The sequence below is a fragment of the Hoplias malabaricus genome, chromosome Y (assembly GCF_029633855.1).
Source record: "Hoplias malabaricus isolate fHopMal1 chromosome Y, fHopMal1.hap1, whole genome shotgun sequence".
Taxonomy (NCBI): Eukaryota; Metazoa; Chordata; class Actinopteri; order Characiformes; family Erythrinidae; genus Hoplias; species Hoplias malabaricus.
In genome coordinates this window covers 77,535,493-77,562,319 of record NC_089820.1, presented here as the reverse complement: position 1 = coordinate 77,562,319, position 26,827 = coordinate 77,535,493, and the positions used below count along the sequence as shown (strand labels likewise).

The following is a 26,827-nucleotide window of genomic DNA, read 5'->3' as shown; positions in this document are numbered from 1 at the left end:
AGAAGAAAAGAGAAAGCACTACATGGGAGGAGAAGGATAATAGAGAGAGAGAGAGAGAGAGAGAGAGAGAGAGAGAGAGAGAGAGAGAGAGAGAGAGATCTTTTCTCCAGGCAGTCTGAATGGGACTCTCTCTGTGGGAGGCGTAGGGAGTAGGAGGAGGAAGAAGAAGAGGAGGAAAAAATCCCCACAGCTCCCCATGGCCTCAACAGAACCACACACACTGACTTTAAACCTCTGTGTTAAAGCATCGGATGAAGAAAATTGTCAGTTTATTAAAGAGAACAACACAGTGACAAATCCTCCATCAACACATTCTTCCTCCTCAAAGAGACCCCCGCACTGAGATAAAATACAGTACACACTCTCATACTCAGGCTAGGAACTATTTATTACATCTGTGTGTGTCCAGAGAGAGAGAGAGAGAGAGAGAGAGAGAGAGAGAGAGAGAGAGAGAGGAGAGAGGGAGAGAGAGAAAGAGAGAGAGAGAGAGAGGAGAGATAGACAGAGAGAGGAGAGATAGACAGAGAGAGGAGAGAGACAGAGGGAGAGATAGAGAGAACAAGGATAGTGATGGAATGAATGAGCAGAAAGAAAGATAAAGAGAAGTACAGAGTAGAAGAGACAACAAATAGAGAGAAAAAGAGAAGTCAAAGGAATACAAGAATGAAGGGAGTCTGAATTTGACAGAGGAATTGAGAGAGAGAGAGAAAAGAGAGAGAGAGAAGAAAAGAGAGAGAGAGTGAGAGAGAGAGAGAGAGAGAGAGAGAGAGAGAGAGAGAGAGTATCTCTCTGTGTGAGGTTATGGACGGGTCAGTGATGCCCTGCAGTTAGAGAAGAGTGAGCTCTATTGAAAATGCAAGATTCATAGAATAGAAGACTTATAAGAATGTGTTATAATGCACTTCTGGTGTAATATATTGTGTGTGTGTGTGTGTGTGTGTTTGTGTCACACAGCTGCTGTGTACATCATCTCCATCTCTTCCCATATATCACTCCTCATATCTCACTGTGTGAGGGAACTGTGGATTGAAAAGTCACATATTTTTTGTGTTTTTATTTTTTGTGTATGTGTGTGTGTGTGTGTGACTACCCACACAGGAAAGTGCAGATGGAGCCTGGACTCTGAGATGAACCTGCCCCAAACCTGTCAGCACGTGATGCCGGCCCACTTTTAAATCAGAGTTATAGCAGATGGAGTGTATTTCTCCTTCTCATATAAAACTAATGATAAGCAGTAAAGGGTGGGCGGCACAGTGGTGCAGCAGGTAGGTGTCACAGTCACACAGCTCCAGGGTCCTGGAGGTTGTGGGTTCAAGTCCCACTCCGGGTGACTGTCTGTGAGGAGTGTGCTGTGTTCTCCCTGTGTCTGCGTGGGTTTCCTCCGGGTGACTGTCTGTGAGGAGTGTGGTGTGCTCTCTCTGTGTCTGTGTGGGTTTCCTCCGGGTGACTGTCTGTGAGGAGTGTGGTGTGTTCTCCCTGTGTCTGTGTGGGTTTCCTCCGGGTGCTCCGGTTCCCTCCCACAGTCCAAAAACGTGGACTGGCGACTCAGAAGTGTCTGTAGGTGTGAGTGCGTGTCGCCCTATGAAGGACTGGTGCCCCCTCCAGGGTGTATTCCAGTAAAGGAAGAGCAGGACAAGAGCCAGTAATAAGGTTTGGACTTTGGTTTTAAGTCCACTCTGTTAGACACACCCACCTGGTTTGTCCACTGTGTGGATGTAAAGTCAGAGACCGTAGCTTATCTGTTGCTGCACATCCTCTAACCCAGAGATGTCAAACCAAATCCACAGAGGGCCAGTGTGGGTGCAGGTTTTCCTTTCAACCGAGCAGAAGCCCCACATTACTACAAGTCAAGATCCATTGATTAAAAACAGGTGGAATGAGGTGTGGCTTGTGCTTGGCTGGAAAGAAAACCTGCACCCACGTGGATCTGGTTTGACACCCCTGCTCTAGTCATTGGACTATTCCCAGTCCAGCAGTGACATCACGGGCTTTAAAAGCCCCAGCAGCCTTGCTGTGTCTGATCCACCTGAATCAGTCCAACACACACTAACTGAGAATAACCCACCAGCCAAATCATTCCTACTCTGTGGTGTCCAGGGGTGAAAGAGGACAAATAAAGTATGCAGAGCCACGTCTGGACAACTGTCTGTAGCTGTAGGAGTACAACGTTGAGCTACATGGTCAGTAGAGCTGAAAAACAGGAGGAGTACATTTTATGTTTTGGCTGAACAGGATGTTTGAAAGTACATTGAAGTATAGTGCATTTAGGACTTAAAACGTGAAGCCCTTTCAAGGCCACTCCACACCCGCGTGCGCTCTGCCTTATGACAAAACACAGTTCCACTTCATCCACTATAAAAGCCATTTTTTTCTATTATTCAGTAGGAAAGGCTTTGTGAACGTCGAGATTTGTTTTATCCGTCCTAATCAAACAGCAAGTGCCCGCCCTCCCGAAGCCCTTTCTTTAGATAAACACTCATGAATAATTAACTGCAGCGAGACGTTAAATAAAGCAGGACGCTGAGTAAATAACAGAGCCTTCTCCTCACTCCATTATTGAGAAGCCAGCTTTAAATCCACCCCGGCAAACGCTGTTATTCAACACACGGTAGGCTTTATCCATCAAAGCACTACCATGGGCTTTCACAGACACACACACACACACACACACACACATCGTTTTATTCAAAGATCGTAAACAAGCTCAGAACAAAACGCTGCCCGTTCTCAGGCTATGACCCAAAAAGGAAACTGAATGGAATCGCACGAGGCAGTGAGACGGACTACTTCCGCTCGCCCGTTTTGTTCGTTTACAATCGGCCTGAATCATGTGCTCGATGGTGCAGTAAATCACTCGCTCTTTATCAGGTTTACAGTGTGGTGGCCGTAAGCTCACACACTGTGGACCCTGCCTCTACAAGGCGTTCTTAAAATAGTGCGCAGTGGACCTCGCTTCATTTGCATCATTTTAAAAAACGGCCGTTAAAAGAATATTAGGTAGCATTTTTCAAAAGCTTCAGAATCATTGTGATGATTCAGTGCGGGGGAATAGAGCCTCTGCCATTGCTACTCCAGCCTCATCACTGCAGAAACCGTACTATGTAACATTCAGCGCAGGGTAGGTATATGAATCTGGGGTTTAATCCTCTCCTCGGGTCACAGTGTATGAGGAAGTTGGTGTGTTCTCCCAGTGTCTGTGTGGGTTTCCTCCTGGACCTATCGCAATCCAAAAACCCATGTTGGTAGGTGGATTTGCAGTGGGGAAAATGCTCACATGTGTGGGTGTGTGAGTGTGTGGCCATGGGGTTTGCAGTTGACCCTTGATAATGCAGTTTGTGTGTTTTTTAGTGTGTGTTTGTGTGTGTGTATCCTCAGTGGGTTCAGAGTCTTATGGAGGTGACATTTATTTGTCTTGAGAGTACAGATGCCCTTGGCCAGCGGTTCACATCTGTCCCTACTGTCCTCTGTGTGTATTTGTGTGTGTGTGTATGTGTGTGTGTGTGTGGATGAGTAAAAGACAAGGTGTGAGAGACAATTTTATCAAGTGTTTGTGGGTCCTATTGCAGGAGCTGTCGTTAGATTTCACACCCACTGCAGTGACAGAGAGAGAGAGAGAGAGAGAAAGAGAAAGAGAGAGAGAGAGAGAGAGTGTGTATGTGTCAAAAAACATCTTTTAAAACACAATTATTGCTGGATTGCTGGGAAATACACTTCTGTATGTAATGTTAAGTAGATAGAACAAACAGCAAATGCGTAAAAAGACTGTCTCAGTCCTGTAAGCTAGTGTCTCTCTCTCTCTCTCTCTCTCTCTCTCTCTCTCTCTCTCTCGGCAGACAACTGAGAGAACTCAGTTGAAAATCATGAACCAAAATGAGGTTATTGCTCTATTCCTGCTGCACAGGTGGGTAATGAGTGTAATGTGTGCTCACTGCCCCCTAGTGTTCACTAGTGTGTGGGTAAATGTGTGTTTCACTGCACGGATTGGGTTAAATGCAGAGAACAAACTCCTCTTTGTGCAAGCACAGTGGTCAATAAAGTGATTGTAATTCTAATGTAAATTTAGGTTTGGGTCATTTAAGGTGGAAATGCCTCCACATTTGGAAGACTGTTAGCTGCGTTACCCAAAGTTACAAATGTGTTTCTGTGGTAATTCAAACTGTGAATAAAACATTACAGAGCATTTAAACTTCACACACTTACAAACAACTGTTTACAAATTTCACACGACAAAGACGCAGACACTGGGTAATGACTCGATCTGATACACAGTATTTGCTTTTTCAGACTCACAACTGAAACTCTACCAATCAGGAGCTGTTTGATGATTGGTGGAGGTAGAAGTAGCCAACAACCAAGAAAGGAGCCAAGAAAGAATGAATGACCACGAGTTCTGGTTTGAAATAAGGCATGAATAAACAATATATTTGGCAGTTTTATAACCTGGACTAAGGGCAAAAGGCCCAGAGTTTCACTGCCTTCTTCTGCAAACACATAATACATAGGGATAAAAAAAAAATAATGATATTAAATATTTTAGCACTGGCACTCATTAATTTTTGCCTTCCTCTGTTGTTTTGGTTAGGACGACATGGCTGCCCTGTATCCCCCCTTCTGTCTTTCCTCTTCTCGTTCCTCTTGTCTCTCCTTCCGCCATCAATTTCACATGACTCAAAAATCCCTCTCTGATTCCCTGTCCTTGCCAAACGGTCCTTCTTGAATAATTCAGTAAAAAAAAAAAAAAAAAAAAAAAAACAAGTACGATGGTGAAATTCGTTCTTGAAGACGTTGGTGCTATTTTAAAACCAGAGCTGTCGTTTCTCACTCAGCCCTTCTCTTCTCTCTCCCTCTCACTCTCTTGCTTTTCATCCCCATTTCCCATCGCTCTCTCTGTCTCTCTCTCTCTCAGACAGAGGTTAACAGGGGAAAGAGCATGTGATCTGAGGGGGCTGTTAAAGACTGACTCTGGGTTCAAAGCTGTGCCAAGGTCTTTATAGCTCAGTGCTAAGGGCACAATATTGGAGGCATATTGTTTTTATTGCCCATTAGCATATTCATTTAATAATTTTCCCCATTTAGCCGCAGCTAATTCCCAGCCTCTCTCTCTCTGTCGTCTATCAGAAGGTGTCACCGCTGTTCTAGAATGGTGAAAGGTTTCAAAACACTTTTGTGTGAGCTTGTGAGCGTGTGTGTGTGAGTGTGAGTGTGTGTGTGAGTGAGTGTGTGTGATGTTAGCAGAGCTGACTTGCTGCTGAGGTGTGTGAGAGGGTGTTGGTTCATCATGGGAGATTTAGCGAGTGTGGAGCTAATGCCTCTGGTGCTGAAGGATGAGTTTGGAGGAGCTTATGCACAGAAGCCAGAATTAAGAAAAGAGCTCCACCAAAACATCGACTATTTTCTGGCTAACAGTCATTAGCTAGAGTCATCAGTCTGGTAAAGTGAAGCTAGCTACTTATGGTCTTGATAGTGCTGATTGTTGTCTCTGGGAGGGCAGCGTAGCCCTCAAACAGGACGGCCCTCCCTCTCCGTTTTTAAAGGTTTAAAAATCTTTCACTCTATCTCTAATCTTTAAGGTCCTTTACCCATTTATATGTATTAACAAATATGGTTCTATATGGAATCAAACATGATTCTTCTATGGCATTGCTCAAAGAACCTTTTGTAGCTCCTTTTTTTTAAAAAAAGAGTGTCCTACTAAAGGGGCGTAGTGCAGTTTCTGTAGTGCTGAGCCTGGAGCAACAACAGAGGCAACAACAGAGGCTTTGTTACCTCTATGACATCACAATGACTTTGAAGCTGTAATTTTAAGGTAAAATACTATCTAGTGTTACTTTAACACAACTGGCAATTAGTGTTCTTCTTCAATCGTGTTGATCAAAGATGCTGTGGAACAGATCATCTTGAAGATCTATGATTGGTGGAATTTTGAGGAGTGCTTACAGGCTAATTTTCCTATTGCAGTGCTCTAACGTACAGAGCTGAGGAACAAATAATATACCAGCCCTAGCCATAGTGTCTGGCCTAAAGGACGATGTAACCACCTGTGTGTGTGTGTGTGTGTGTGAGAGTGAGTGAGTGAGAGAGAGAGAGAGAGAGAGAGAGAGAGAGAGAGAGAGAGAGAGAGAGAACGAGATGCAGAGCTAATACCTGGGGATCTGTTCTTTTACAACAGAATGAATAAGGTCCAGCTGGGTCTCTCACTTTTTTCTTTTTTCTTTCTCTCTTCAATTCCAGTCCAACTCGCTCTATTCACTCTCTCTCTCTCTCTCTCTCTGTATTCTGTATGAGCTGCAGCCCCCTGTCATTGCTCCTCTGACTGGCCGCTCTCGTGTAGTGATTTGGAGGTTGATGTCCTGTTCATGTCTAAAGCTAAAGAGAGCACAGCTCCTACAGGGGTCTAGGACACTCACCAGGTAATATGTGCCCGAGCTCAGCGCCAGGTCTGTTCTCACATTCTCACACGTTCTCCCTCTTTTATCCCCCTGTGGTCAGTCTGGGATTTTATAAGCAACTGTAATGGTCCATTTTTCATGACCCTTATCTGTCCTCTCTTCATGTTTTACAATCCAGCCCTTTGCCTTTGTTACTGTGTCTGTAAGATTCATTGATGTAAATGACCTGCTCTGATTGGCTGAGCCACATTCAAAATCAGTTATAACCTCAGCATAAATGGGCGGAGCTAAGCCACCGCAGATCAGATGGATGGATGTATGTAAATGTGATTCATGGAGTGTTGGTGAATGAAGTCATTAAAAGGAAAATGAAAGTATTAATTAATCTGTTTGCTTTTAATTAACTAATTATTAATGATCTGAATATGCCTGTCACTGTTGCTAGGAAACTCAAGTTGAGATTACATCCTTGGAGGAATATTCAGGTCCAATAAAAGGTCCTCCTCGCTCTCTCTCATTTTTATTAACATATCTATACCATAGGCTGTCCTGAGAGACGGGGCTCTGTATCACTGTGAGCTTTAGTGGAACTGAGTTCTTCCTCTGGGACATCTTCATTTAAGTAAGAACACATAGAGATGGTACACTGGGGAGCACTTTTCACACACTCTACTTCCACATATACCATGAGTTTAATGGTTTAATGTATGGTAAAGAGAGAGAGAGAGAGAGAGAGAGAGAGAGAGAGAGAGAGAGAGAGAGAGAGAGAGAGAGAGAAAGTGGAGAAATAAGTGTGCTGTCACTTCTCAGCCAGAGAAAGGGAGAGAGTAAGTGACAGACGAGGGAATGAAGAGAATCTGTCTTGTGTAAACAGCAGTGTTCTGTCCATAGAGAGACACCACAATACTGTAAATCACCTCTCTCTATCTCTCTCTCAAACACACACACACACACTATACGCGTACTACATAAAGAAACAGGAGGATACCCTCTATTCACTGATCAACGGAGTCAGAATGTTTGATGATGGATTTATGATCTGACCACAGTCTGATTCTGAGTGGTATTTGCAGTGTTAAAATGAACAGAACTGTTTAAATTATTATGTAAATGAAGTCCTCGTTTTTTTAACCAAAATACAGCTTTGGGGAAATTTAAGGAATGTTTGGAGTCATCCTCCCGGATCCTGAGCCTCCTCACGTTAAACCCAGCTGTGAGCTGAGCGCCAGCGTTCAGCTGGAAGCCTCAGCACACGGAAAGTGCCCAAGCTATTTTTGAGAGGGCATTAAAAATTTAATCAATTGAATAAATCTTGCAGAATTCAAGCCAGGATTGGACTGTGTCATGTCCACAGCATGTGTAATATCCCCAACATTGATCCTCAGCCCTGCTCCGCCCAGCTGCCACTATTATTAACCAATTATTGCCAGAATCTATTATTGATATCGGCTGCACAGATGTTAACTCCCACTTCTGACATAGGCCCAAGGTCACTGACCCGAGCATCTGTGAATATGAGCCACGATAATGAAATAACGATATTTAACAACAGCTCCCAACATAAGGCTTTATCATTTTGTCATGAAAATAATCCAGTTTAATAAGTGTATCCGATATACACTGATCAATACAATCAGCTCTGTGAAACATTAGAATTCATCACAGCTGTGAGAGTTTGAGTGACTGGGTGAGTGTGTGAAACTGTCCACAGGTGTGAGTGTGTGAGTGACTGGGTGAGTGTGTGAAACTGTCCACAGGTGTGAGTGTGTGAGTGACTGGGTGAGTGTGTGAAACTGTCCACAGGTGTGAGTGACTGGGTGAATGTGTGAAACTGTCCACAGGTGTGAGTGTGTGAGTGACTGGGTGAGTGTGTGAAACTGTCCACAGGTGTGAGTGACTGGGTGAATGTGTGAAACTGTCCACAGGTGTGAGTGTGTGAGTGACTGGGTGAGAGTGTGAAACTGTCCACAGGTGTGAGTGTGTGAGTGACTGGGTGAGAGTGTGAAACTGTCCACAGGTGTGAGTGTGTGAGTGACTGGGTGAGTGTGTGAAACTGTCCACAGGTGTGAGTGTGTGAGTGACTGGGTGAGTGTGTGAAATTGTCCACAGGTGTGAGTGTGTGAGTGACTGGGTGAGTGTGTGAAACTGTCCACATGTGTGAGTGACTGGGTGAGTGTGTGAAATTGTCCACAGGTGTGAGTGAGTGAGTGACTGGGTGAGTGTGTGAAACTGCCCACAGGTGTGAGTGTGTGAGTGACTGTGTGAAACTGCCCACAGGTGTGAATGTGTGAGTGACTGGGTGAGTGTGTGGAACTGTCCATAGGTGTGAGTGACTGGGTGAATGTGTGAAACTGTCCACAGGTGTGAGTGAATGTGTGAAACTGTCCACAGGTGTGAGTGAGTGACTGTGTGAAACTGCCCACAGGTGTGAATGTGTGAGTGACTGTGTGAAACTGCCCACAGGTGTGAATGTGTGAGTGACTGTGTGAAACTGCCCACAGGTGTGAATGTGTGAGTGACTGGGTGAGTGTGTGGAACTGTCCATAGGTGTGAGTGACTGGGTGAATGTGTGAAACTGTCCACAGGTGTGAGTGAATGTGTGAAACTGTCCACAGGTGTGAGTGAGTGTGTGAGTGACTGGGTGAGAGTGTGAAACTGTCCACAGGTGTGAGTGTGTGAAACTGTCCACAGGTGTGAGTGACTGGGTGAGTGTGTAAACTGTCCACAGGTGTGAGTGTGTGAGTGACTGGGTGAGAGTGTGAAACTGTCCACAGGTGTGAGTGTGTGAGTGACTGGGTGAGTGTGTGAAACTGTCCACAGGTGTGAGTGACTGGGTGAGTGTGTGAAATTGTCCACAGGTGTGAGTGTGTGAGTGACTGGGTGAGTGTGTGAAACTGTCCACAGGTGTGAGTGAGTGTGTGAGTGACTGGGTGAGAGTGTGAAACTGTCCACAGGTGTGAGTGACTGGGTGAGTGTGTGAAACTGTCCACAGGTGTGAGTGTGTGAGTGACTGGGTGAGTGTGTGAAACTGTCCACAGGTGTGAGTGTGTGAGTGACTGGGTGAGAGTGTGAAACTGTCCACAGGTGTGAGTGTGTGAGTGACTGGGTGAGTGTGTGAAACTGTCCACAGGTGTGAGTGTGTGAGTGACTGGGTGAGAGTGTGAAACTGTCCACAGGTGTGAGTGTGTGAAACTGTCCACAGGTGTGAGTGACTGGGTGAGTGTGTGAAATTGTCCACAGGTGTGAGTGTGTGAGTGACTGGGTGAGTGTGTGAAACTGTCCACAGATGTGAGTGACTGGGTGAGTGTGTGAAACTGCCCACAGGTGTGAGTGTGTGAGTGACTGGGTGAGTGTGTGAAACTGCCCACAGGTGTGAGTGTGTGAGTGACTGTGTGAAACTGTCCACAGGTGAGAGTGTGTGAGTGACTGAGTGAGTGTGTGAAACTGCCCACAGGTGTGAGTGTGTGAGTGACTGTGTGAAACTGTCCACAGGTGAGAGTGTGTGAGTGAATGGGTGAGTGTGTGAGGTTGTCCCCAGGTGTGAGTGTGTGAGTGACTGGGTGAGGGTGTGAAACTGTCCACAGGTGTGAGTGAGTGAGTGACTGGGTGAGTGTGTGAAACTGTCCACATGTGTGAGCGTGTGAGTGACTGGGTGAATGTGTGAAACTGTCCACAGGTGTGAGTGTGTGAGTGACTGAGTGAGTGTGTGAGTGACTGAGTGAGTGTGTGAAACTGTTCACAGGTATGAGTGTGTGAGTGACTGAGTGAGTGTGTGAAACTGTTCACAGGTATGAGTGTGTGAGTGACTGAGTGAGTGTGTGAAAGTGTTCACAGGTATGAGTGTGTGAGTGACTGAGTGAGTGTGTGAAACTGTTCACAGGTATGAGTGTGTGAGTGACTGAGTGAGTGTGTGAAACTGTCCACAGGTATGAGTGTGTGAGTGACTGAGTGAGGGTGTGAAACTGCCCATAGGTGAAGCATGAAGTGGTTACTGAAGATGAATGAATGAACAAATGAATGAATGAATGAATGAATGAATGATGGAACGAAGATGATGTAAACAGCCAACCAAGAGTATTTTATATTTTTCCCCTTAACATAGTTGTAAAGTAACAAACCAAATATTATTATGAATGTTTCTCACATGTTTTACCTGCTGGTTATGGTCAGATAATAAATCAATCTTCTGATAATCACTGATAAGTAATTATTGATCTGTATACAGCTGAAATGTACACAACTGTTAGCCTCAGTCATGTCCTAAAGAAAGCTAAAGAACACCAACCAGTCTACGGTGTTTATTTGGAACATTACTGGAATACCAGCCTTTCCTCCTCACATCTCCCACTGTTTCTACCCCAGTGCTGGAGATGGGGGAGGGACTGAAGGGGTAAAACCTCCATGGAAACGGGTTCCAACTGCACCAAAAATATGAGGAGGAGGAGGGGGGTGGAGTTAAAGGATGGAGGTTTGACCTTGAAGCGTGCCTCGCATGCGCAGTTCGACCAGCCTCACACATCAAACCAACAATTACACAATGCTAGACAAAGAGCCGGGCTAGGCGCTAGCAGATTAGCTTCATCACTGCCGCCTTTGAAAGACTGGGTGTGAGAAGAGTTTACAAATCAAAGCCAAACATAGACAAGGAACAGAGCTTTTCCTCTTTGCCACTAATTCTCTAAAGCTGCTGGGCTCACGGAGCTGCGTGGAGAGAGATCACACCTCATACATTCTCATATAGAGCCGAAAGTATTTGAACAACTGCTTAAACAATGTTTCTTCTGAAATCGATGGGATCAATGGGGAGTGTTCCTCTGGGATATCTAGCTTCATCTTTTCTCGGCTTTAGACTCCACCATGGAATATTTCTGTGAGGATGTGATGGCCACAAGAACATGAAATATCATCAGTGCACACCACTTAATTACCCTTATACAGGGGGAAACAATCAGTACTCTGGAGAAGGACAGCGGAAAGGCGCTCTCTGATTGGTGGAAACGCTGATGTGAGCACCCAAAAGATCCTGGGAATTGGAGCAACCAAGACATGATAGGGACCCACTCTTTGGAGCATAAACAGGTTCATTCTGAGACTACAAGGCAGTTAGATTCATTTTCTCATGTGAGTTGGACTTTCATAAATACTGCATTCTTATTTTTGGGTTACGTTTGGCAGACTGTTCCCGACGGAAACCCACACAGGGAGAACACGCCACACTCCTCACAGACAGTGACCCGAGGTGCGAATCAGACCCGGGACCCTGCAGTGCACCCCTGTGTTGCCCCTGTACAAACATCAGCTATATTACTGAGAAAGAGCACACGGGCGAATCATGGGAATCACGCCCCCTGCTGTTCAGTTTGTTCCCCGCCCCTCCCTCCGCCGCTGCTCCAGGTCCAGTCCGTTTTCTCAGTCTCGGAGCTAAATGTAAACACATCTAACCTGAGGTTTGGTATCATCCTCGCTTCCGCATTCTGCTCAGTTTACAGTTATTGACTGGAGCACATGGGAAGGATGGGGCCTTAAGTGACTTGCCTGGAGGCAGTGGAAATGTGTTGTGTTCAGGAAAGAAAAGCCTCCGCCTCGTAACTTTAATTCAATCTGTTATTATTCAGCTCACTCCCTGTAATATATTTTAGATGCTCTGATATAGAGAAATGAGTAATTGTATCTATTTCAAATAATGTCACGTATATTACTTATTATCTCCTCACTGAAAAAGAACAGAGAGAGAGAGAGAGAGAGAGAGAGAGAGAGAGAGAGCATTACACTCAGACAGTGACAGAGCCATGAAAATCTCCTTAGTAACAAGAAAATCAATTTTCATTTTAGCGTTTTAACGTTGGACCAGGACGCTAATTGCAGTGAGGGCAGTTACGGGTGAAAAGAGCAGTGAAGGCTGAAGAGCTAAAGTTGGACGATCTGATTTAGTTTCGCCGGGCCGAGCCAGGCCAGAGTTCATACAGAGCTTAAATACATTCCAAGAGTTACAGGGATTAGAACCATATCAGTCTGAAGCACTGCACTGACCTCTAGAGCCAGCGTCTTGTCCAGGGAGAGGAACCCCAGGACAAAGACAGTGCTGTCTGTCGCTGGCTGAAATACTTATTTTTTTATTAGCAGTCACCAAAAGCAAAAGGGAGTAGGAGGAGGCTTCCTTCATGTTACACATATGAGTCCGGCTCTACACGACTCGACTCCACACGGCTCTGCTCGCTTACAGCTTGTCGCTTTTCCACAGGCAGGGCTCCCTCGTGAAGTGGAGCCAGTGACGTTGAAAAACACTGTCTCTAACAGGAATCGCTGTCTTTGGAAACGACAACAATGGCCACAACAATGTAAAGTTAGACGTGCTGAGCCGAGTAGAGTCATGCAGTGGAAAAACAGCATTAGTGACAGAATGAGCATCAATTTCTGCTCACACTCGTGTGTAATTAATGACAACGCTTATTTGTACATAAAGGATTTTATAACGTTTTATAGTCTTTTCATAACATCTACATCTTTTTCAAATATGGTTCCCATAGAAGACTCAGAGGCAGGGAGCAGGTTGCCCTTGTGGGGGACCCACTGTGATGAGCATAAATCCGTTCGTTCTGTGACATCAAAGCAGTTGGAGTCTGTCTCATAAGAGTTGCACGCTTATACGAATACGTTTTATAAACATTGTTGGGTATTTTTGGAGGTCAAACTGATTAATAGTTCTTTAAAAGAACATCCACATTGAGGTTCTTTAGGGAACTGTATGTGGTGTTTGAGTGGAAACATCTTTGGCACTCTAATTTACACAAAGGGAAATGTGTTTACAATTTACGCCAATCAAGAAAACGAGTTTATTAAATAGCCTCGCTTTGCAAGGGGTGGGTGGGGGTCCGAAGCCAGACTTTCTCAGCTGTGAGGGGAAGATAGAGGTGGGCTCATTAGGACCAGTGCCAAGTGGCGAGGCAGGGTGCATGATGACAGGACACGGGAAATTCATTAGCTCCAGACAGGACGTGGTACATAATATCCGGGGGGGCTTGGCCACTACTTCATTTCCCACACACACACACACACATACAGGGATACAAACACTGTCCACACAAAGTAGCCAGAGGATAGAAATCCCCACTAAATTCAGTGGACACTATGTTCTTCTAAAGGCAAATTTATCCAAAGCCTTATGCAACATAACACACACAATCTTCATAATCAACCCTCCTGTCCGGCTAATCAGAATGGTAAACAATGTATTTATTCTAATTTGCTGGCGTTTTTCATAATGGCGGCGACGGCAGGACACCGCTGCTAATGCTTTGGACGGTTGCCGTAATCACTGGTTTGTTTTGTTGTAATTAAGCTTGAGCCTTTGCAGAAAAACACATCTGTGTCTAAGGACTCATGAAAAATGACAGATATAAATCCACCCACAAACACAGGTGAAAAACAAGTTACACTTTTGTTTACATTTCTCATAATTAAAAGTTTGGGTCTTTAAAAATTATCAAACCATAAATGTATTCAAGTTTCCTACCACTTCTACAAAAGTTACATTGGTTACAGTGCTGTGCCCCACACCCCCCGAGGCTCCCTATTACAGGACAGTGAGGAATAACAATAATTCTGAAGCTGTAAATTTAAGGTAAAAGACTATCTAATGTTGCTTTAAGGGCAATGGACAATACAGTGGAAGCTCTACCTACAAACTTGATCCATTCCGTGACCCGGTTCGTAAGTGGAAAAGTGTGTTTTTTTGAGTCAATTTTCCCCATTTAAAATAATGGAAAAGCAATTAATGCGTTCCAGCCCCCACCCTGAAAGTCACCCTTTTTGCACTGATATGTGTTTACAACACTCTCAAATTAGTAAAAAAATACATGTAGCGTTACTAAAAATAAAAGAGAAATACAGTGGAAACAGTAATAAAATAGAAATAAAGTTTTAAGTTGTTACACATCGCTACCTTGAAGACGTGACGACTGGCTGGAGGAGTAACACAGGCACTGGCTGTATGACGGGAGGTGGGGGGTGGGTGGAATAACGGAGAGTAGGTGGTGAATGTGGGGAGACGAAGCGTAGATACGGCTTAACTTAGCACGAATTTTGATGTCTGCTATTTACACTAATGCTAAATTGCTAAAGCTACAATTTGCTAATCTTAAAAGCTCACTCAAGTCTGGGCGCTGGGAGACTCGCCTATTGGGGTCAGTGGCCATTTCCAGCCGCCGGCTCGGGTTCGTTTCTAGAGTCATGGTTCGTTGGTGGAGGCAAAAAATATTCAAATGCCCGGTTCGTATCTTGGAATTCATTAGTAGAGGCGTTCATTAGTAGAGGTTCCACTATATTAGTTTCAGAAGAGGTACCTACTCCACCCAGCTCAGCTCGGCTCTACTCTCTGTTTTGGTCACTGATACAAGTTGGTTGTCCAATACAATAGAGCCCCCTCCCCCCCAGCCCAAAATATCATGTAACATTGCTAAACAACTAACATAATTAACAGGAGCCAAGGGCTTTGCAAACTACAACAGCACTTGTAAATGTAAGCATGGTTTACTCATTGTGTGTTTTGCATGTTGTTGTTTTTTGGGACTGAACACAGCTCTGTGCAACAGTTCAGTTCATGTTTTTGTTCTTTTTTCACACTGCCCTGCTCTCGCTGGAGTCTTTCATCAGCCACAGATCCAATGAGCATTTGAACCAACGGCATAAGTTTACGAGCTGCTGTTCCGACTCCGATAAAAACAAGATGTGATCTCTGCTGAAGCTTGGAGATTTTACAAAACACTAGTTTGTGCTGGACATCTGCATTTCGTTGTGATTGCGCTCTGCAAGGTTTACAGGCTACGGTTTAGTCCCTACTCGACTCACATGGAACCATAAGCGAGCAGGCACAAAATAAAGTACCCGGTTCCAGGTACAAGGTTTGTCCGATAAAAAAAGCAAAAAAGCTGAGTAGAGCCGAGTCGAGCTGAGTCAAGGAAGTGCACTGTCACTGTGGTGGTACCCTCATGGGAACATATTCTGTTACTTTTAGATGGGGAACATAATTGTAGCTTATTTTTTTTAATTGAATACATTGTGTTTGGGCGGCACGGTGGCGCAGCAGGTTAGTGTCATAGTCACACAGCTCCAGAGACCTGGAGGTTGTGGTTCGATTCCCGCTCCGGGTGACTGTCTGTGAGGAGTTGATGTGTTCTCCCTGTGTCTGCATGGGTTTCCTCCGGGTGACTGTCTGTGAGGAGTTGGTGTGTTCTCCCTGTGTCTGCGTGGGTTTCCTCCGGGTGACTGTCTGTGAGGAGTTGGTGTGTTCTCCCTGTGTCTGCGTGGGTTTCCTCCGGGTGACTGTCTGTGAGGAGTGTGGTGTGTTCTGTCTGTGTCTGTGTAGGTTTCCTCCGGGTGACTGTCTGTGAGGAGTCGGTGTGTTCGCCCTGTGTCCGTGTGGGTTTCCTCCGGGTGACTGTCTGTGAGGAGTGTGGTGTGTTCTCTCTGTGTCTGCGTGGGTTTCCTCCGGGTGACTGTCTGTGAGGAGTTGGTGTGTTCGCCCTGTGTCCGCGTGGGTTTCCTCCGGGTGACTGTCTGTAGGGAGTGTGGTGTGTTCTCCCTGTGTCCGTGTAGGTTTCCTCCGGGTGACTGTCTGTGAGGAGTGTGGTGTGTTCTCCCTGTGTCCGTGTGGGTTTCCTCCGGGTGCTCCAGTTTCCTCCCACAGTCCAAAAACACATGTTGGTGGGTGGATTGTAAGGGCTACAGATAATGGATGGATGGATGGATGGATACATTGTGTTTATTTCATACGCCTCATAAGTGCATCTCCAGGACTCCAGGATGTATTATTCTACGCAGTTCAGAAGAGAATACAATGTAACTATAGAGAACACAACTGGACTTTTACATCATTGCTGTACCTTTACATTTACATTGTTTGTACCTTTAGTGTCCAATAATGTACTTGTACCGAAAAGAACATACCTGACTGGTTTTCCCTCCCTCCAACCGGCCCCAAAGGCAGCTCATTAAAATATGCTGGATATGCCCTTGGTAGGGCAAATGCAGTGTTCGGAGTCTTGCTCAAGTACTCTTAAAGATGGAGGGCGGTGTTGAAACCCTAGACTGTCATGTGGAGTTATCCACTCCACCAACCAACTGCAGTGGCACAGTTCTAATTATGGTCAGTTATGATCCATGAAAATGATTGTTTTTGACAGAGGCTTAAGGCGTGAGGGCAACAGAAATAAAAGCATTTGTGTCAGAAAATAATTGAGTCCCTATTAATAAAATAAGAGTCTGATGGAACTTCAGCCTGCCACGACAACAAAAGGCACTTGGTTCATAAATAGCAAACGTGTGCCGTGAATAAAAGGCAGATAGAGATGAAGGGAGTGTGAAGAGAAGGAACTAGATGCTGATATATTCATGCCTCTCTGTCTCTCTCTCTCTGGCTGTTGGTGATGCTCCTGTTGCCAGTTGGAGGCTCTCCTGTTGCCTGTTTAAAGCTCCTCATTGCCCAGGGCAACGCGGTAAAGCGCCTGTCAGAAGCGCTCTTGCTGATAATGGCATGGACGAGCGGGGGAGAGAGAGGCAGATAACACACGCCGCACGCACAAATACACACACACACACACTCCCACACACTCACAAACAGCCTTCTTTGTACGGTGTGTAGGTATGAGTCGAAGGATTCGCAGCGCATGCTTTTAGTAACGTGGCACGCAGACGGACACACAACAGTTCTGCACGTTTGTGTACAGCTGCAGGAACGTACAGCTTATCAACTCCAGCTTTTCCAGCGCGTCTGCCTGGCTGGTGATAATGCCAGAACTAATGCGCCCATATTCACTCCCAGATGCAATTTTGTAGGAGATGTTACGAGGTGTGACAAGTTTTACTTCAATCAAATGTACAAAATTGTACCTTTTGAGACTGCAGTGCACCCAGCGCCATTCAGGAGCTCAACACGCTTGGAGGAGAACCTTAAAGGCGACGTTCAAGAGTGTAATCAAAAACACGTTTGATAAAATACAGAAGATGTTTCCTCACCATATGCCAAGCCTCTCAAGTCTGTTTACGTCCTGGACACCTGCACTGTAAGAAATTGCTGTAAATTTACAGCAAGTCTGCTACAGTATTTTATTGTAAATAACAGTATTTACAGTAAATTATTGTATTATCCAATTACAGTAATATGCTGTAAATTTTAAATAGAGTAGTGTTCCTGTAAAAATACGGTAAATGGCTGGGAACTCAGCTGCCACTATTTTACTGTAAATCACAGTATTTACAGTAAATTATTGTATTATTAAATTACAGTAATATGCTGTAAATTTACAGCAATCTGCTACAGTATTTTATTGTAAATCACAGTATTTACAGTAAATTATTGTATTATTCAATTACAGTAATATGCTGTAAATTTGAAATACAGTAGTGTTCCTGTAAAAATACGGTAAATGGCTGGGAACTCTGCTGCCAGTATTTTACTGTAAAATTTACAAGAAATGTTTTACAGTGTGTCTAATGTGTTTACGAACTGTCCCTGTCCAGTGTGCTAGGCGTCCTTTCTCTAGGGAATTTGGAATATTTTTAGACAATGGAGAGAACTTCAAACGCTAAAAAGCGTGAACCAAAACGAGGATATTACTCTATTCCTGCTTCGTAGGTGGGTAATACTGTCGCATTGTTTCTGTTTCAGATCACTTAAGGTGGAAATGTCTAAAAACCTGGGAAATGGTTAACTGTGTTACTGAAAGTGTTACAAAACTAAACAGCTCCAGTTACAAATAAGTTTGGAGGGGAGGAGAACACAGTCTTGTTACCTTGACTATCTGCTGTCTTTATTGTTATAATGTAATCATCTTATTGTTATCTTTTTTTATCCTATGGAAAGTGTCCTTGAGTTTGAGAAAGGCACTATATAAATTAAATGTATTATTATTATCACTTACTTATTTTGAACTTGCTTAGAGAAGATCACTAGTGGCTCAACTTCTCAAGGAGAGCACTAACTGCTGAACATGCTTGGAGGAGAACATCAACACTGGAGAACATGCTGCTCAATACACACAGGAGAACACCAGGTCAAAATTAACAGAGGTTTTGTTTGTGATATCAGACCTACATTTATTAGTTATTTACTCTGGAATATTAACAGTCCATTCTGAGAAATGTGAAGGCTCTGGCCAAGACCTGCCTACACTTTCTCAGGCTGAGAACCGGTGCCTCCAATGTCCTGTAAAGCTTCTCCAATCTTTTAACGGTTGCTAGGATAGAGGGAATATGTGGGTAGAGCATGGATGGGTCAGTATGGTGCATAATATAAATACAGAACTAAAGTCCAGCCACAACATTCCTCAATAAACTGACCTCAGGTCAGACTCTCAAGCCATGCCACGAGAATAAAGAGAGCTATTCAGACCAGTAATATGCGCCTGACCCCAGATCAGCGTCTACATCAACCTTGAACTTGCAGCTACATTGGTTCCACATCACAAAAGCCCACTCATAACCTGACAACAAGGACAGCACCTCAGTTCATATAAAGCATCAAGAATGTTCCATGCTAGGCTAATCCAGCTAGTGCTGTGAGCAGCGAAGTCAAAAGATCAATACTAAAGGTTCATGAAAACTCCTGTGGACACTTAGTGGAGTCCGCTCGAGTATCGAATAAGAACGGCACAGGATTTAGTCGAGGATTTACACGACAGGGCTGTTCAATGTAATTACAGTGTAACTAAGTATGCAGTTATGTGATATAACTGTGTAATTACACACATACAACTCTGGAACCCACTGTAACGGGGCAAATCTAAAGTGTCCTGGCAGTCCGTTCGTGTCCTGACGTTTATTAACCCCTCACCCCTGCAGATGTGCGCGCGCGGGAGAAAGAAGAGCCAGAAAAGAGAAGTTTCCTCACCAAAGGGCTGTCGCGTGGCTCCTGCCCCGTCCTCATCTGCCTGTCTGTGTGCCTGTGCGCGAGCTTGCGGGCGCGCGCGCCTGTGTTGCGTCCATAAGTCACACGACGACGGCGTCCGTGTTGGTGCCCGAATCGGAGAGCGTGCGCGCGCGTTCGCTCCACATGCCAATCACTTCCTCCTCTTCACACAGCCCCTGGAGAGAGTGCGTTTGTGTGTGTATGTGTGTGTGTGTGTGTGGGTCTTCAATGCATGAACGAGGAGAAAACGAGCCCCCTTTCACCCCTCCTAAGGGGGTCTGCCAGGATAGCAGAGCGCGCGCACTCTCTGCCTCTCGTTCTTTCTCTCTGTGGAAGTGCGCGCGCGGGCGCGTGTGTGTGTGTGTGTGTGTGTGTGTGTGAGGATAGAGAGAGGCTTGGAGCGCCGACGCTTTCTGGAGCTGTTGCTGCGTCTCTCTCTGTCCTCGCGTTGTTCGGCTTCGTCGTCAAGGGACCGTCTCACAAGTGCAGCGTCAAATCAACTACGTAGAAGAGTTAAGGGATCGTGGATAATTAAAAATATGCTAATGAAAGAATGTGTAGGTTCTGAATGTGGGGCCCTGCTTGTGTTGTGGATGAGGTCAGTAATATTAAAATTCATATTGTCAATAATGAGCTGTACCCTATTAGGCCAAAGGATTGGGAGCATTTCTCCTGAAACCAGGGGTGGGGATCAGCTCTGGATCATAAACACCACTCCAGCTCATCCCAGTGGTACTTCCCTTATAGAGAACACAGTTCCACTGTTCTCCAGCCCAACACTGGGGAGGGTTACCCCTTTGGCTAATGCTTGGGCTTGAGCAATGGGGACATTACGCTTTTTAACCTGCTCTAGATGGTGGACGATGAAAATACCAAAATTGCCTTTTTGCCCTCTGGTTTTCAAATAAACACACACACACACACACACACACACACACACACGGCTCAACAGCACCAGCAAGACCCTGTTATCTCGAGTGAGTAGTACACAGTGTCAGGGTGGAATAACTGCACTGGACGAAGGTCAGGGTCAAGAATATTAGTAGCCTGCTGACCACAAACTTCAGGCCACTGCTTCTCTGAAAGAATCAAATCTCTCTCTCTCTCACTCTCTCTCCCCCTCTCTCTCTCTCTCTCTCTCTCTCTCTCTCTCTCTCTCTCTCCCCACCTCAGAGACACAAGACCACAGCAGAAATGAAAGCTCTGACCTTAGCTTTGACCCCAAAGCCAAGCTCTGTGGTCGCAGTGGAAAAGCCCGGTGTGGAACTGATCTCTCTCTCTCTCTCTCTCTCTCTCTCTCTCTCTCTCTCTCTCTCTCAGACAATGACACATGCCCTAATTTGTTCTCAGTATGATGTTAATTGCTTATTTTTTGTTACATATAGGTCTTGCGTGGTTCTTTGGAGGTTATCTCCATTTTCTGAAACTCATTGTCCATTAATGTCTGTTAGGTCTTGTCTTGTCTTGTGTTGCTGTCTTCACGCTGCCTCTGTTTCACCTTGTTCCTCATTCAAACTTTGTTTATTCATTTTAACAATAAACAGAAGATGACAGGCTCAATTATATATTTCAGTTCAAGATGCACACAACAATCCAACACCCCTGAGGTCACTAAGGTCACTATTGCAATATAAAAATATAAAAAATAAATAATAATAATAAAATAAAAAGAAAGAAATACTTGAAAAATATATATCCAGGAGCGAGAAGGATTTATTGGTCACTTCAATAAAAAAAAGCATGTGTATCAATGTGTTCTGTTCTTGGGGTTAATATTTTAGCCAGAAGCATGTGTGTGTTTGGGTTTAGTCGATTTAAAGATGGTTTCAATGTGTATTAATAGTTGATATTAAGTTTTTAAATTATATTTAACGATGCTTTAATTCACACTTGTACTTATTTGCATGTGTAAACACTTTCAGGCAGAAATGTTTATATTCCTCCCTGAAAAACGAACCCCCACAAACCAACATCTCACAAAACATTTCATGAGCAGTCTTCCTTTGACATTCACTAAGTGCATTTTGCGCTAATTAAGCTGCTTACATTTTTTTACATCTACTTAACTGAGTCATTTACCTCTAAAGAGCCATTAGGAGTCTCTCCCGGGAGAAGCTCTCGAGACGCTCTGTGGCCGAGACGAACCGAAATCAACATTTAAATCACGGAGTGTCACTGAGATTCTTTACAGCAGCGGATTCGGGCGAGAAACAAAAGCCAGATCCATTAAAGAAACCGTCTCCGCAATTTGCCTCTTCTAAAACGTGTCAATGAAAGAAAACCCTGTTCAAAGCCTCCGTTGCGAGGCACTCATTTAAAAGCCTTAGATGTGACAAATTGAGGCCACATTTGAAGTTGCCACTCTCAACAGCGTACACACCGAGTTACAAAACAGTTCCTCGCCGTTTGTTTAGCACTGAAGGGACCGAAGGCTCCTCTGGAATCTTCTCAAAGCCTTTCCTGTTCTTCTGTTGCATCTTCACACGCTGATATTTATCCTTCAAAAAAAAAGATAGTAGGACACAGAGGGCTCGGAGACGGAGGCTCCGGCTCAATAAATATTTGAGGTATCATTCGGATTTCATGCAGCTCTGCAACATTCATAATATTTATGCAATCGTTTAGTGCACGCTGGGGGCTTGTGCGGTGAGTGTAGTGTTGTGGGTAACACTGCTGCGTCCTGTGTGAAAGCGGAATGGGGTTCAAGGCCCCGCCTGGGGAGGTACACGGTGCTGTACTGATAAAGAGTCCTTGGGCAAGACCCCGCTAAAACAAGCCACACTTGTGTCGTGTTAAAGCTGCAAAATCAAGGCTTGTTGCTCTGGAATATCAGACAATGACAGTCAATGAAACAAAGGAGGGAGGGGTCAGCACCTGTGTCTTTCAGGAGTTGCTTGAGTGTTCTCCCCTTGTCCGTATGGGTTCCCTCCAGGTGCTTTGCTTTCATCCTGCAATCCAAACAACACTGTGAGTGTCTGTATGAGTGTGCGATGCCCTGTAACAGACTGGCACACTGTCCAGGGTGTGTTCTTGCCTTGTGCCCAGAGGATCCACCACAACCCTGATGAGAATGAAGGGCTGATCAAAGGATGAATGAATGAATGAATGAATGAATGAATGAATGAGGAATGAACAGATGAATGAATGCTACAATTATGCACACTTCCACCTTTCCATACCCCGGTTCTCATCAGAAATGCATTAGGAATCTCAGTATTGTTTTGTGTGGCTTGAAATTAGCATTCAAAGCCTTTATGCTAATTATGTAATTATGACTTTGCATGAACCTAATGACATGCATTAATTCATTTATTTATTTTTTTTTTTCTTCTAAATCCGAGCATTGCCTGAGGCAATTATACAATGTGAGGAGTCACAGGGCGAGAAGAAGAGGTGCATCACGTGATCATAAGCCACTGTGTGCAACAGGAAGGTCTTTCTCTGTCACCAGACAGACATACAGACTGTGGCCAAAAGTATGTGGACAGCTGCACTTAGAAGACAAAGGGTATTTATAGGTGGTTTCTCTCCCTCTGCTGCAGTAACAGCTTCTACTGTTTTGGGAAGGCTGTAGATTAGATAGTGGTACATTTCAGTGAGGATCTGATGGCATTAAACCATTGGATGATACAGATGATGGGGGATTTGTTCTGGGCGTGTCTAGGGGTGGGCTGCACAACTGAGGGAACCTGCTCTTCCAGTGAAATGTATGAAATGTCGACATTGTAGAAGGAAAAAATCTTGCCCCAACCAAAGGATCCAAAGATAACATCCTTGGCCCCTACTTCTCATGCTCATCTCTTATTTGCTAACTTCACAGCCCAAAAGTTCACACCCCTCTAGCTAACGGTGACCAGAGTCTCTGGTGTCTGCAGGTGAATATCTGTGCAGTTAAATGGAGGCACCAAAGTCCACAAATCTTTGGAAGTATAGTGTATTACTTCATCCGCAAAGGCACTAAATGGCCACCCATGACACAGAAGGCAATTATCGTTTTGTTTTCAGTCGCCAGGCCAAAGAAATAGCATTCCTTCTCTCGCTATCTATAAAGTGTAGCCTGGGATGGAGCGATAGATCAGCACTGACAGCTTCATTAGGCCGAGCATTAGCCAGGAAGAGAAAGAAGAGAGAAAAAGGGAAGAGAAGACTGTGACTATCTCCAGCTGCCTTTATCAGTGAGTGAGCGAGGACGTGGACAGGGTCCAGATGGAGACATGGCTAACATTTACAACTGGATATTTTCAAACACACAAAGGGCCTGTTTACAACTGGCATTAAGATACGTGTTTGGTGATCGGATCACGTTTGGATTTGTTTGTCCACCAGGTTTAAAGCTTGGTGTAAACACCCCCCAAAATGCAATGTGATCGGTTTGTGATTAGATGACTCAAACCACATGCAGAGGTGGTCCACATTTAACACAAGTGTGAACAGAATGTGTTTTCCTGCCTGGAATGAATCTGGTCAAAGTAAATCCAGATAAAAAAAAAACGCATTATAATGCCAGGTGTAAACAGGCTCTATATATCCAAATACTTATCGACACCCCTTATACTTCAGCCCTATTTTCATTGTGTTTTTACAATCTCCATAGAAATGTGTGGTAATGAATTGTGACATTCTTGAGCAGCTGCACATGAGCCTAGATTCACAATCCCACTGCCAGAAAACCAGGGCTGTGGATGCAGCTCCACAATACCTTTGGAGTGATGTGGGGTGGTGTTTGCACTCCAGAGCTAATCATCCAACATCAGAGCCTGGCATGTGGTGTACAATAGGTGCCAATTCAACTGTGCATACAGGTTAGTGGGTGGTCTGTTATGGTGAACCCTTGAGTGAGCAGCCAGATGTTAAGAAAAACATCACCGCCTGACCTTACCAATATTCTCTAGGCTGACAGCCACCATATCCTCACAGAAATGTTCCAACATCTGGCCTACATCTGGCCTTCTCAGGAGACTATGTATACCCCTGTCCTCTAATGTACACAGGTGTTGACGGAATGTCCTCTTTAGCGACAAAATCAAAGTCAAAATGGAAATCAGGACATTTGCTGATCAAACAGAAGAGAACAAGCAGTGGTTGGTGTGGACAGACCGCCCCAGAGCCAAGACGGAGAACTAATAAATGAGGGTTGACCACCATTGACAATAAAGACCTCCTGGGTCTCTAACAGTTTTACACACACGTAATACACAGGTAAGTCATATCTCTGCCATAGCTCTGATACAGTGACAATCCATATTTCAGCTCCTAGGCCTTGGGCATCCAACGAATACTGCAAATGTCGCACAGTGTTTGTGTGTGTGGGGGTTTGCGTTTGTCTCGCACATTTCTTGGCCCGAGGCTAATCACTCCACCAACTTCCCTGACGTGGGAGAAAGGTGTGTGTGCTGAGGCTCAAGACATGAGGCAGCACTCCGGGGCACTTTGGGCACATTTCCCTTCAGAAATCCAATGCACCGGAGTTCTTTTGCCTCATGTCTGACACGCTGAGAAATCACAACACTGAAAGGGTTTATTAGCAGCATGTTGTTGCTGTCGGGACAAAACGTTGCATCTCTATTTGTGCTTTTTCAAAATTTGAAAATAGTAGTCCATAATAATAATAATAATCATAATTCATTCATTCATTATCTGTAAGCGCTTATCCAGTTCAGGGTCGCGGTGGGTCCAGAGCCTACCTGGAATCATTGGGTGCAAGGCAGGAATACACCCTGGAGGGGGCGCCAGTCCTTCACAGGGCAATACAGACACAAACACACACACACACACACACACACGGACACTTTTGAGTCGCCAATCTACCTACCAACGTGTGTTTTTGGACTGTGGGAGGAAACCGGAGCACCCAGAGGAAACCCACGCAGACACAGGGAGAACACACCAACTCCTCACAGACAGTGACCCGGAGGAAACCCACGCAGACACAGGGAGAACACACCAACTCCTCACAGACAGTCACCCGGAGTGGGAATCGAACCCACAACCTCCAGGTCCCTGGAGCTGTGTGACACTACCTGCTGCGCCACCGTGCTGCCAATAATCATAGTAATAATACATTTTATGTATGAAGCACTATTCAAGAACCCAAAGCACTAACAATATTAAGACACACACAAAAAAAAACATCAAAAGACAAATATAGCAATGCGAAAAGGTACAAAACAAATCACACACACAAAAAAGGAAATCAATGAAACAAGACTGAGGCCAGTGCTGCCGCCCACAATCATTGTAAACAGTAGCAGTTTATCGGCCGGTAGTTGGAAATGGACCACTCTCGACACAGCACCAAAGTCTGCAGTTTGCTAGCCACTGTCAGTGGATATTGAGTATATGCTGTCCCCAGCCATCACCAGGAACCAGGAAACCAGGAAAAATCGTCCCACCGAATCAGCAGCAGCCAGCACTGATGTTAGCAAACACTCTCTCAGTCGACATCAGGGATGGCCAGCAGCAGCCACAGCAGGCTTCTCGGTCTACAGTCCTAGGGGATAGAGAAGCGAAGAGAGGCAGGCAGCTGCAGAACTTTAGCGATGGAAACAGATCCCCTGGTCAGTAGGCCCCACCTAGTAAACAGCTAACCTCCAGACAGCAAAAGAGAAACCAGGTCCCCAGGTTAGATTTCAGGGCAGCAGAGGAGAAAACCCCACCGCACTCAGGTACCCTCACAGACAGCAATAAACAAAATGGCTAAACAAAGAAACAAAATATGAGTGAGACACGTGCAGAAGCAGCAATCGCCAAAGGGACGCCCAGTGTGCTCTGACCTCGCACTAACGACAGACAATGAGACAATGTCCTTACAAATATATTAAAAATTCATAACGGACAGACCAAGAGAATGAGTTCATATTCATTTTAAAGGGACCATATTAAAAAAATAAATCACTTTTTCAGAGCATTTGCACATTCATTAGGGATCTGGATGCCACCAAGCTACACACTTTGAAAGACCACCCAGGATAAAATGAGTTCTTATTCATTCATTCATTGTCTGTAACTGCTTATTCAGTTCAGGGTCACGGTGGGTCTGGAGCCTAACTGGATTCACTAGGCGCAAGGGCGGGAACACACCCTGGAGGGGGCACCAGTTCTTCGTGTGTTTTTGAAACCTGAGAGGAAACCGGGGCACCTGGAAGAAACCCACACGGACACAGGGAGAACACACCAAAATCCTCACAGACAGTCACCCGGAGGAAACCCACGCAGACACAGGGAGAACACACCACACTCCTCACAGACAGTCACCCGGAGGAAACCCACGCAGACACCGGGAGAACACACCACACTCCTCACAGACAGTCACCCGGAGGAAACCCACGCAGACACAGGGAGAACACACCACACTCCTCACAGACAGTCACCCAGAGGAAACCCACACAGGCACAGGGAGAACACACCACACTCCTCACAGGCAGTCACCCGGAGGAAACCCACGCAGGCACAGGGAGAACACACCACACTCCTCACAGGCAGTCACCCGGAGGAAACCCACGCAGACACAGGGAGAACACACCACACTCCTTAC

The 26,827-nt window shown here is 45.1% G+C and overlaps 1 protein-coding gene across 1 annotated transcript in view; it reads right to left on the bottom strand.

Annotated features, from left to right (window-relative positions):
• Window positions 1-19,691, bottom strand: part of LOC136679178 (leucine-rich repeat and immunoglobulin-like domain-containing nogo receptor-interacting protein 3) — a 52,853-nt gene extending 33,162 nt beyond the window's left edge. The window contains exon 1 of the mRNA XM_066657550.1: window positions 19,276-19,691. The gene's annotated coding sequence lies outside the window, so the exon portion shown is untranslated. The remainder of the gene's footprint in view (window positions 1-19,275) is intronic.
• Window positions 19,692-26,827: the final 7,136 nt, after the last annotated feature.